Source organism: Grammomys surdaster, unplaced genomic scaffold (assembly GCF_004785775.1).
Source record: "Grammomys surdaster isolate TR1022 unplaced genomic scaffold, NIH_TR_1.0 125979, whole genome shotgun sequence".
NCBI classification, from domain to species: domain Eukaryota; kingdom Metazoa; phylum Chordata; class Mammalia; order Rodentia; family Muridae; genus Grammomys; species Grammomys surdaster.
In genome coordinates, this window is record NW_021620795.1 from 2,242,548 (window position 1) to 2,253,633 (window position 11,086).

General features: G+C 47.6%; 1 protein-coding gene across 1 annotated transcript in view; it reads left to right on the top strand.

Moving 5' to 3' along the window:
- Positions 1 to 4,457: 4,457 nt before the first annotated feature.
- Arhgef3 (Rho guanine nucleotide exchange factor 3) overlaps positions 4,458 to 11,086 on the top strand; it is a 287,557-nt gene continuing 280,928 nt past the window's right edge. Inside the window, exon 1 of the mRNA XM_028754050.1 lies at positions 4,458 to 4,538. The gene's annotated coding sequence lies outside the window, so the exon portion shown is untranslated. The remainder of the gene's footprint in view (positions 4,539 to 11,086) is intronic.

Here is an 11,086-nt window from a genome sequence, read left to right on the forward strand (position 1 = left end):
CCCTCCCACCTCTCTCTCTTTCTTAGATGTATCTGATCCATGGGCCCCTAGAAGGATAAAACACTTGGAGAGAATTGCATAGCAGGTGCTCAGAAATGTTTCCTTTTGTGAACAGGTACTAACTTGTAAACAAAGAAAGGTTCCTTGGGAAGAAAACTATCTTTACAAATTGCAGACTGATTCCAGCCAGCTACTAGGATTCCCAGTATTCAGAATCACATAGGATGCTATTTCCTCCTGAATGGCTGATCCTGTCTCATGTTTTCTCTCTGGGGGTAGGGTTCTGTGTGCTGATTGGACAAAGTTTCCTTGAGACATAAGGCCGATGTATCACATGGGCTCTATCCAAATCACCCAGGTGTTGGATAACGATTGCTGTGACCAACACCATGTCACTTCCGAATGCTCCTTGCTCTCCCAACAGGCTCTGGAATGTTCATGGTGTGCAGCGTTGAGGATGAGAGTCAAATCCAGGTGTTTCCTATGCATAACTTTGGCAATCAGCTCGCTGCTCATGTTCCTTGTGTTTCCCCTAACCCAGGTGAGCAGAAAGGATTTACGTGCACAGAAATCTTCCATAGCTACTTTCAGAGTATTGCTTTGACTTGAACAGTAAGACCAAGAGTTTATGTCTCTTGCAGGCAATGCCATTCCCCAGGTGAGAATGATGTCATACTGTGCTGTTACATCATCAAGCTGTACCATGATTCTCAGATGCTGCAGACAAGGGTGGGGAGTATCTGTGCAGGGTATAGCTATAGGTAAAAGGTTCAGTGTCTCTTCTAGGAATTCCATTTTTACAGTCGTGTGTGTGTGTGTGTGTGTGTGTGTGTGTTTGAGGTGCAGTCTCTTGTAGTTCAGATTGGCTTCAAATTTGATACATAGCTGAGGAGGTCTTGAACTCCTGTTCCTCCAAGTGCTGGAATATAGGTGTGAGCCAACACACGTGCTCGTGGGTCTCACTTTAGGGCTTTAAATTTGCAAAGTAACTAGAAATATGGGTCAAAGTTTATTCTGCAAAGGTTCTTGTCACCAAACATTATTGTGATGCTGAGACACGAGGAACAAAACCATAGCTGGAATTCAGTATAAAAGGGCACAGTCACAAAACAGGCTAGAGTCACATTGCAGGGGAATGGTCTGGCTGGGCTGAAGATATAGTTCAATAGGATAGCATTTGCCTGTTAAACACACAGGCCTTAGGTTTTATCCCAGGTATGGACCCAACAAAAGGATTTATGGCAAGGAAAATACTGGTAAGTATGGTAAATAAAAACTGCACACACTGCCGGGCGGTGGTGACGCACGCCTTTAATCCCAGCACTTGGGAGGCAGAGGCAGGTGGATTTCTAAGTTCGAGGCCAGCCTGGTCTACAGAATGAGTTCCAGGACAGCCAGGGCTACACAGAGAAGCCCTGTCTCGAAAAACCAAAACAAAAACCAAAAAACAAAAAACCTGCACACATTTAACACCTCTGGGGGTAGGATTTTGGCAGGTCTCTGTATATAGCCGTGGCTATCTTAGAACTTGCTATGTAGGCCAGACTGGCCTTGAATTCACAGACACCCTCCTGCCTCTGCCTCCCAAGTGCTGGGATTAAAAACATGGTCCACCATGCCCAGCTTCTCTTCCAGTTTCTAAAGACTCATCTAGATAATCCAATGTATTTTCTGCTTATTCCCTGACCTACTCTGATGGGAGCCAAGTTACATTCCCCCAACTCCCTGCCCCTCCTAAGGGCCTAGCAGGACATGAGGAGACACTGTATTATAAACTAAACTCTTGTGGAAGCCAGGCCTGGTGGTACAGGGCTGGAATCCCTACATTCAGGAGTCTAAAGTAGGAAAATTCTGAGTTTTGAAGTTATGAGTCCAAAAAAAAAAAAAAAAGAAAAGAAAAGAAATTATGAGTCCTTAAAAAAATTCAAGGACTGCCTAACTTAATGAGACATTGTCTCAAAAGAAAAGAAGGCACTTAGCACACATCTAAGGCCCTGTACTCAGTCCCCAGCACTGTTAACTCTAGTGGGGTGATCTTACCTGTTGTTATTCCTACCCATGGCACTTGCAGATGCATTTCACTTTCTGGATATCCTGACATGAAACAGGAAACCAACGGCTTTGCCTTTGGTAATAATAAAAGGGCACATCTCCTCTCATCCTCTATAGGAAACTTACCACTCTGTCCACACCCCATTGACAGCATCATGCCTCCAAACCACATACTGCTGTCTGGGCGTTTCTGCGGGCAAGGTCTGACGCCTCAGCTTGGCCATGAAGCCCCCTCTGCCTTGTCTCAAGGCCTGTCCTCTCTGTGGACTTCCAGCCCTGTAGCCCATGCTCTCAGGCTTCCCCATGCCATGTCCGGGCTCTGTCCTCTGCCTTCACCGCACTTCCTCCTCAGTGTCTTTTGCCACAGTCCCTACCTGCCTGTGAAGGGTGTGTCACACTTACCAGTTCAGTGAGGTCCCAGAAGGAATCAGCTTTGGTGACAGTTTACCACAGTTCTCTAGAGCCTGGTATGGTGCAGGATGTGTAGTAGACATTCAAATAAAACTATCTTTTAAAAAGACAGATCTTCTAGTTGAACCTGGCTTCCAGCTCTTTAAGTGTTAAATTGAACCCAATGGGAAGGAAACTTTGACGAGGCTGTATGGGTAGGTCGGCAGGTGTGGAAGCATGAGCTGGAAAAGCTGCTGAGCCTTCAGTAACTAAATGGAGGCCCTTTAGTTAATACGAGTGTGTGCCTGTGTGTCACTTGCATCAGAGAGGACATCAGATCTCCTAGAACTAGAACTTGAGTTACATACAGGTGGCTATAATCCACGGACGGTGTGTGTGTGTGTGTGTGTGTGTGTGTGAAAGAGAGAGAGAGAGAGAGAGAGAGAGAGAGAGAGAGAGAGAGAGAGGGAGAGAGAGAACCAAAGCCCCGTTGCAAAAGCAGCTGAGCCATCTCTCCAGCCACTACTTCATACTGTTTGAACTTATTAACACAGCTGGTTGTGGTGGGGATTTCCCACCACATGAAGTGGGAGGGACAACAGGAAGGTTCTCGGGGAAAGGTCGAGGGCTGGGGTTTGGACATGGACTTTTCCCTGGGCAATGGAGTACTGTCAAACCATCAATGGTGTGTGCTTCCTGAACATCACTGGGTCTCTTGTCAAGGAGCCCTCTTGAAGGCAGAGCGGAATGAAGGAGGCTTGCTCAAGATGCTTTATGTCTAGTCCCAAAGATGAGCTGCAGGCCAATGAGAGATCGCCCAGCACTGGGAGACCAAGCCAGAGCTTGCAGCCGGAAAAGTGTCTTTGAGGAAACTCCATCCTGGGTGGGAGATGATTCTGGCCAGAGGGCCTGGAGAGGAAGATGCATGTCCCAGGGATGCTAGCAGGCAAGGTGACTCCTCCTCCGGAGTTCTCCCTTTCCTCTTTCCCTGTGGGGTGGCAGTTAGTGCTCAGGCAGGGGTCACTAGGAACTCCCAGAGCACTGATCTTCTGTCTGAGCCAGCAGCCCTTGGGTATCTTAGCACCTTGGCTGAGGTTCCTCCTCTATATGTAGGGATCCAATTGCCATCTCCGTAAATGACGGCTGCTTTCATCCAGGCTTCAGGGTCCACATCTTGAGAAGTGGAATCCTTAGAGACTTACACGCACTGGGCTGCTAAGAATGTTAAATTCTATCAAGCACCTGAAACGGCCAGGTGACATGTAGAAGCAACCAGTGAGTTTTTTTATTTTCAGCCCCAGGGTTTACACTTTTACGACAGCCCAGAAACTACTACCGTTTCATCTACAGCATTCATTGGTTCTGATTTTATGAAGTCCGGAGAATGTATTCATTCCACAAATAACTTTATTTTGATTCATATATTTATTTCTGTGTAGATGACCCAGGCTATTGATGGCCCAACCCTTATTGTGCTCCGCACTTACCTACAAACCATCGATTACTGACAGCCTGCTGGGCCCACACTATCTTCATTTTCACCCTCAGACAGGAAAGGGGTTAGTTGGACAAGGCCTGACGTGCCCAAGATTAAACCTAGAGGCAGGGGTGGAGGCTTCATGCACAGGCTTGGGTCCTTGCTCTCCAGGACAAGCTCTGCCACTAAGGCATAAGTTTTGCCCTACTTCAGTCCAGCTATAGTCGGTGATCCAGAGCCGCCACCAGAAAGACAGAGCGGGAGGTGGGCTTGTGTACCCTTTCTGTGCTCTAGTGAACTCTCCAATTGAGTCCTCTTTGGGTGGCAGAGTACGTCCCAAATGTCCTCCTCAAAGTCCTTTCTTAGTCAATCGAGACCCTCCGATCAGACGTGGGACGCGAGGGTACTAAGCCTTCGCTGCAAGTCTCTGAGAGTCTAGGTCAGTCCTCCGCCTGCAGCCAGGCCCCTCCTGCGGGGGGTCCCCAGGCCCGCCTCCCGCCCACGTGGCCCGCCCGGCCTCCAAGGCTCCGGCCCCGCCCCGCCCCGGGGAGCCGTCCCCGCAGTCACCGCTGCGGCCCTGTGCTCCAACCGGGTAGGGCCAAGACAGCAGGACGCCGAGGTAAGAGCAGCAGGAACATCGCGTCGCGTGACCCTCTTTTCACCCGCCGCCCCCACCAGAGTTGGGTCCCTATGCCTACTCTGGGGCACGTTGGGTAGACAGTGCTACCGCCTGCTTCAGCCGCCTCCGCTCCTGCCGGGGACCCCCAACTTCGGTCCCCGATAGCTACTGGGAGAAAGTTCCCAGAGCCACTTCCGGGAGGGAGGCGCCACCTGTCTGGGGCGCGCCCTGTCCCTGGACTTCTCCAAGTCAGTGTCTCTGGCCACTTGGCAGGGACCCAGGTACCACCACGGTCAGCCAGGATCCTTACGCCGGAGACCGCGTCTTTTAAACTGCGCAGCCGACAGTCCTGAGATGAGAGGCGCCCGCCCAGGGCTTAAGGTGATCCAGAATGCCTTGTAGCCAGAAGCTCGGGAGCGTTTTTTCTGAGAGTGGAAATGATTGGAGCCGGGTTTGAATCCCGGTTCCCTAGGGCTTTGCATGGTGGAGGGCGGTCCTGGTGCCAGCAGAGTCTTATCCTGGCTGGAAGGGTGCGGGAACAGAGCGGCTTGTTCCTAGAGCACTTGGCTTGCTTGGTTTATTGCTTGAACCAGGCTTGCTTCCAGAACCTAGCAAGGATGTGAATAGAAGTTGTCCGGAATGCACCGGTGGAAATTGGAAGCATTTCTTGCACTACACAGGTGTATACCTTGTTCCCTAGAGGAAGAGGATTTTGCTGTGGTTGTCTTGGGTGTGTAATAGTTGCATTGCATGTCTATGCTGCCGTATCCTCGTCTGTTAAGAGGGAGATGATACTAGAACAAAGCTTTAAAGGTTTCATAAGGTTATATATGACCACCATTCTGATTGGCTCCAGGTGAGTTCTCTCTATGTGTTGTCTTCTTGTTGCGGCCGACATCAGTGTCGTAGTGGGTTCACATCTTCATCTTCCCAGTAAGGTGACATGCATGCCCATGCCTCTTTCTCTTCTTCTTGGGATCTGACCTTACCTATCCAGCACCATGGCACTCTGTTCAGATTAGGAAACTTGGCTTTGTAAGAATGTCTCCTGTAGTTAACCAGCTTGCACGAAGTGTATCTGAGAATGTGGGATTAGACGTAACCTTTGTCAAGGATGTTGCTGGGGAAGGGATGCTCTGGAAACTACGGTGTTCGACTTTGGGGGTCAGAATGGATGAGATTTCTTTGGAATTCCTCCTGGCACTGGAACCACAATCGGCTGACAGCAGTGTCTTAGTGTTGAGTCTATTTCCAGGTCTGGGAGTCTGCTCTTGTCTGGCTCTCAACGATTCTTTGATCTAGAGCAGAATGAAGGTCCTCTGCATCGTTGGTGCCTTTCTGGGCTGCACCTGTCTAGTTTCTTTCTTGAACTTTGAAAACAGGAGTCCTGAACCTAGGGTCCTGGAATCCTCTTGAAAATGACATACTCATTGCCAGAAGTCTATGTGCCACAGAAGTGGATTATGAATCATCCATGAGTAATAATGGGTCTTTACCTCTCTCCAGGACAGACCCACACTTTGGGGGAGTGGAGATGGTTCATGTGTGCTCTTTTCTCTGTTTGCACAGAGCACACATTTCATAGAAGATCCATGAGAAACCTAGGCCAATCGACTATCTAGGCAAAGATGGTGGCAGGTCCTGGGTTAGGGATCATAAGCATTTGTGGGGCCTGTAGGATAGGGTGCAGCTAATGGAAATCTGAGTTTGGGGTATCTAAGCCTCCCAAATGCTGGCATTCCAAGCATCAGCCACTGATCCCCATGTTGAGAGTAGTAGTGCTGAAATCCTTTGAAGGCAGGAACCTAGAACCTTCTGACATAGCTGGTTCCATTGAAGTCAAGCTGTAGGGATGAAGAATCAGAGGCCCTGTGACCCTCTGAGGATAAGATGTGGTCTCCAGACTTCTGCTGCTCTTGTCCTTCCTGTCTGTTTTACTTCCTGATTGGCCGTTCATCCATATCCATCCAAGACAGCTGTCTGCACTTCTTGCTATCCCTGAGGTCCCTGTGCCCCAGACAGGACCCAGGGTGCCACTGACTCCTGTGTGAGTATCGAGGAAGAAAAGCAAGGCACTCCTGAGTACTCAGGAGGTTAAGGCAGGAGGATCAGGAGTTCAAGGCCAGCCTGTTTCCAGAAACCAAGATAGTCAGTGGGAAAGGGAACAAAAAGAAGCCGGGGGAAGGGGGGAGGGGAAGAAAAAAAAAAGCGCAAAAGCATTACCATAATCTAGAAGCTTTCAAGGCCAAGGTCTGGGTTGCTCAGGATCCTGATAGTGCATTGGGGTGGGGAGGTTGTTTATTTATCTTTTTTTTGTTTTTTATTTTTTGTATTTCCATTCTTTCACTGATCTTTTCTGAATTATTCTTGAGTCAATTTATTCACTGTGGTCTTTATTGTACTGAGTGGAAACTTTGGGCCCTTAATCTTAAATCTTAAGGATTTTGGCAAATATTCTCTGATTTGTATTACCTGGTGTCTATGATCAAAGAGAGGGGAAATGAAGTAACTATGTGAGGTTCTGTTAAGGTTTTCTTGGAACACATACACAGACAGACAGACAGACATACACACACACACACACACACAGACACACACACAAGATTTGGAAATAGTATTTTGTTTGTTTTGAAACAGAGTTTGATTCATAGCCAGGCTGGCCTTGAACTATCCATCCTGGCTCAGCCTCCAGAGTGCTGGGATTATAAGTATGTACCAGTAAGCCCTGCTAAAGATTGTTCTTGTGTGTGTTTTATTTGCGATAAGGTCTCACTCTGTGGCATAGAGTAGCCCAGAACTCACTGTAAGCCCAGGCTGGTCTTGACTTTATAGTAATCCTCCCAGATCATCCTCCAAATTCTAGGATCACAATCATAAGCTACCATGGCCTGCTAGAGGTTGTCTTATATTTACACAGGGGCTTGAACCCCATAACCCAGCTTATGACTTCCTTCACTCCGGCAACACTGTGGAAGACTGGGCATACAGCTTAATAGAACATTTACCTAGTATGCGTGAGGCTCCAGGGTTAGTCCTCAGCACCACACAGAACAGTGAGACTCTGTGCTAGACCCTGTCTTGGTGCCAAGTTTCTGTTATCCAGAACATGAGCAGCGTTCTCCCCATTGGTATTGGCAGCCCAGTGGCAAAGACAACAGACACAGAGCTGATGACCAGAGTGTGCAGGTGACATGGAAATGACAGTAGGGAGGGGTCCCTGAGTGGAGGCATGGAGACAGAGCTGGCTTGGTAAGAGAATGTGTCTCTGAGAAGGTGCACACGAGTGTGTGAGCCTGTGGATGTATGGACAAAGACTATGCATATGGAGCTCAAGGATAGCCCTTCTTTCCCTTCCTCCAGGATCTCAAGTAGCCCAGGCTGGCCTCAAACTCCCTGTGTAGCTGAATATGACCTTGTACTTCTGATACTCCTGCTCCCACCTTCTAGGTGCTGGGATAATAGGTGTGAATGACCTCACCTTGATTATAAGATGCTGGGGGTTGAGCCCATGGCTTTGTGTGTGTTAGGCAAGCACTCCACCACCTGAGCCACATTGCCGACCAGCCTGTCATCTCTTGAACACAAGGTCAGTGTGGTTGACTTGAGAAGGGGAAGGGAATGAGACAGTGTAGGAAGAGAGTTCTCCCCTCATCCTAGCCAAGGGCATTGTGCACTGATGCTGGACGGGAAAGCTGGTACTTCCTTTTACCAGAGGCTGTCAGCTCTGCAGCCATGCAGAGAGTTGGAAGGCAGCAGGATCCTCCCAGATCATTTATTTGGGAGGCAGTGGTCTCAGGGGAGAAGCTGGTTCTAAAGGCCTCCTGTAGGACTCACTTGAGCGAGTGCACAGCCCACTGCTTCTGAATGAATAGTTGCCACTGATGTAATGCCGGCACATAGTAAAGAGTCATAGGATACGGGGATGCTTGGACCTCTGGGCAGCCGTAGATACAGGGCTGGAGGACCCAGTGCCTTCATTTCTCGAGTGTCTCCTGATTTTTCAGAGGTGTGCTCACAAGTTGAGGCAGAGATAGATGGGCGGCCAAATTGAAACCAGTATGTCCCAGAAAGATAGGCTGGTGCACATAGCCAGAAATGGAGAAGGACAGAGAAGGTTCACAGCCTCTGAGGGTTACGCATCCTTGACACCGGTCTTCGGCTGCCCCTCCACCCACAGTGCTCAGGATATCCTAGGAGAGCCTTGCTGAGGTGACAGAAATCTCAGAGACAGCCTCCTCCTAGCTGTCTTTCTTCTTTTTCATTCTTCACTCAGCTCCAGGGTGCCACAGCTTCATCACTGCCTCCTCCCTCTTCCCCTTTTGGCTAGAAAACAAATACTCTTCAGCCCAAGAAATTCTGGCCATCTTCTTGTTACGTACCACTAAAAGTTGTAGAGTAGAACGGGGCATGGTGCTGCTTACTCTTAATCTCAACACTTGGGAGGTGGAGATAGGGAGATCAGGAGTTCAAGGCCATCCTTGGCTATAAATGAGTTTGAATCCAGGGCCATCCTGGATTACATAACACCCTGTAACAAACATAAATGTTGTAGAATAAAAAAAAATGAAGTTCCTTTTCCACCTACCGTTGCTTCCAGAGAAAATGTGTGCTTATTTTTATATGCAGGTGGGTGTACCTGTGAGTAGCATTGTGTGTGTGTGTGTGTGTGTGTGTGTGTGTGTGTGTGTGTGTATGCACATGCTCACATACCTGTGCCATTGTATGTGTGTGGAGAGCAAAGGGCAATTTGTGGAATGGGTTCTCTCCTTCCACCTTGTGAGTCTAGGAGATTGAATTCAGGTCATCAGGCTTGGTAGCAGGTGCCTTTACCTGCTAAGCCATCTGTGAAAGCTATTGTCATACTTGAATCATTCAAACCATTTAAATGTATTATTCAGCAATTAATTTTTCACCATTTAGCTATGTCTAAGAGTGCTTTCTCTATCCACAAGTCAGAAAAACTTTACATAAGTGTATGTGGGCATATGTTTAATTTCTCTTAAATATATATATATATATATATGGCAGTGTTTTGGGGGGTGGTAGTGATGATGAGCGTTGAATTCAGGGTCCCTCACATTCTAGGCATGTGTTCCATGCTTAGCTTCATACCCAGCCCAAGTTACTGGGTCACATGGTACCACCATTTGGAAAGCTGGTAGCTGCCAGTGATGGCACCAGCTTACAGCCCCACACCAGGGGATGTGAGCTTCAGTTTCTCCACATCCTAATCACTATATGTTGTCCATCTTTGTGATCACTGCCATCCTGGTGGCTGCCCAGTGCTCTAGATGTGGCTTTTTTTTTGTCTTATGTTTCCCTGATGTCTGATAATGGGGATAAGGAGAACATCTCTTCATGTGCTCAGTGGCCACCTGTAGCATCTTTAGAGGTATATGCCTTTTGCCCATTTAAAGATTTATTTATTTATTTAAAAGAATATTTATTTATTTTATGTATGTGAGCTCACTGTAGCGGTCTTCAGACACATCAGAAGAGAGCATCAGATCCCATTACAGGTGGTTGTGAGCCACCATGTGCTTGCTGGGAACCGAACTCAGGACCCCTGGAAGAGCAGTCAGTGCTATTAACTGCTGAGCCATCTCTCCAGCTCCCTTATTTATTTACTTTGTATTTGTGTGCATGTCTCATGGTGTGTGGTCAGATGGCAGCTCTTTGGAGCCTCTTTTGTCCTTCCACACTTATGTGGCTTTCAGGAATCCAACTCCAGGTGCCAGGTGTCTTAGTTAGGATTTCATTGCTGTGAAGAGACACCCTGACCATGGCAACTCTTATAAAGGAAAGCATTTAATTGTTCTGGCTTACAATTTCAGAGGTTTAGTCTGTTATTGTCATGGCAGGGAACATGGCAGTGTGCAGGCAGACATGGTGCTGGAAAAGGAGCTGACAGTTCTACATATTGATCTTCAGGCAGCAGAAGAAGACTGGGTACCACACTAGGCTTAGCTTGAGCATAGGAGACCTCAAAGCCTGTTCCCACAGTGACACACTTCTTCCAACAAGGCCACACCTCCTAATAGTGCCACTCCTTATGGGCCAGCATTCAGACACAGGATTCTGAGGGCCATTCCTATTCAAACCACCAAACCAGGCTTACTTATGAGCCATTTTGCTGTCTCTCATTTGCTTAATTAAAAATTGGGTTATGTATCTCTTTATTATGAGTTGAAAGGTTTCTTATGTATTCTAGGTTCAATCCCTCAGCAGGTAAGTGCTTTTCAATTTTTTTTTTTAAGTATCCTTTCCCTTTCTTGATAGTGTCTTTCAAAGCACAAGGTCTTAATTTTGGTGGCACTTATATATATTTTAAAATCTACTTCACCTTTCCTTATCATACCTAAGAACCCTTCGATTATTAAGGCCATAAATGTTTAGGCCTACATTTTAGTATAAGAGTTTTGTATTTCAATCTGAGATTTCAGTCTTAGATCCACTGAGTTAACATTTTGTGTGGTGTGAGGTAGAGATTCAGTTTCTTCTTCTTCCTCTTCTTCTTCCTCTTCCTCTTCCTCTTCCTCCTCCCCCTC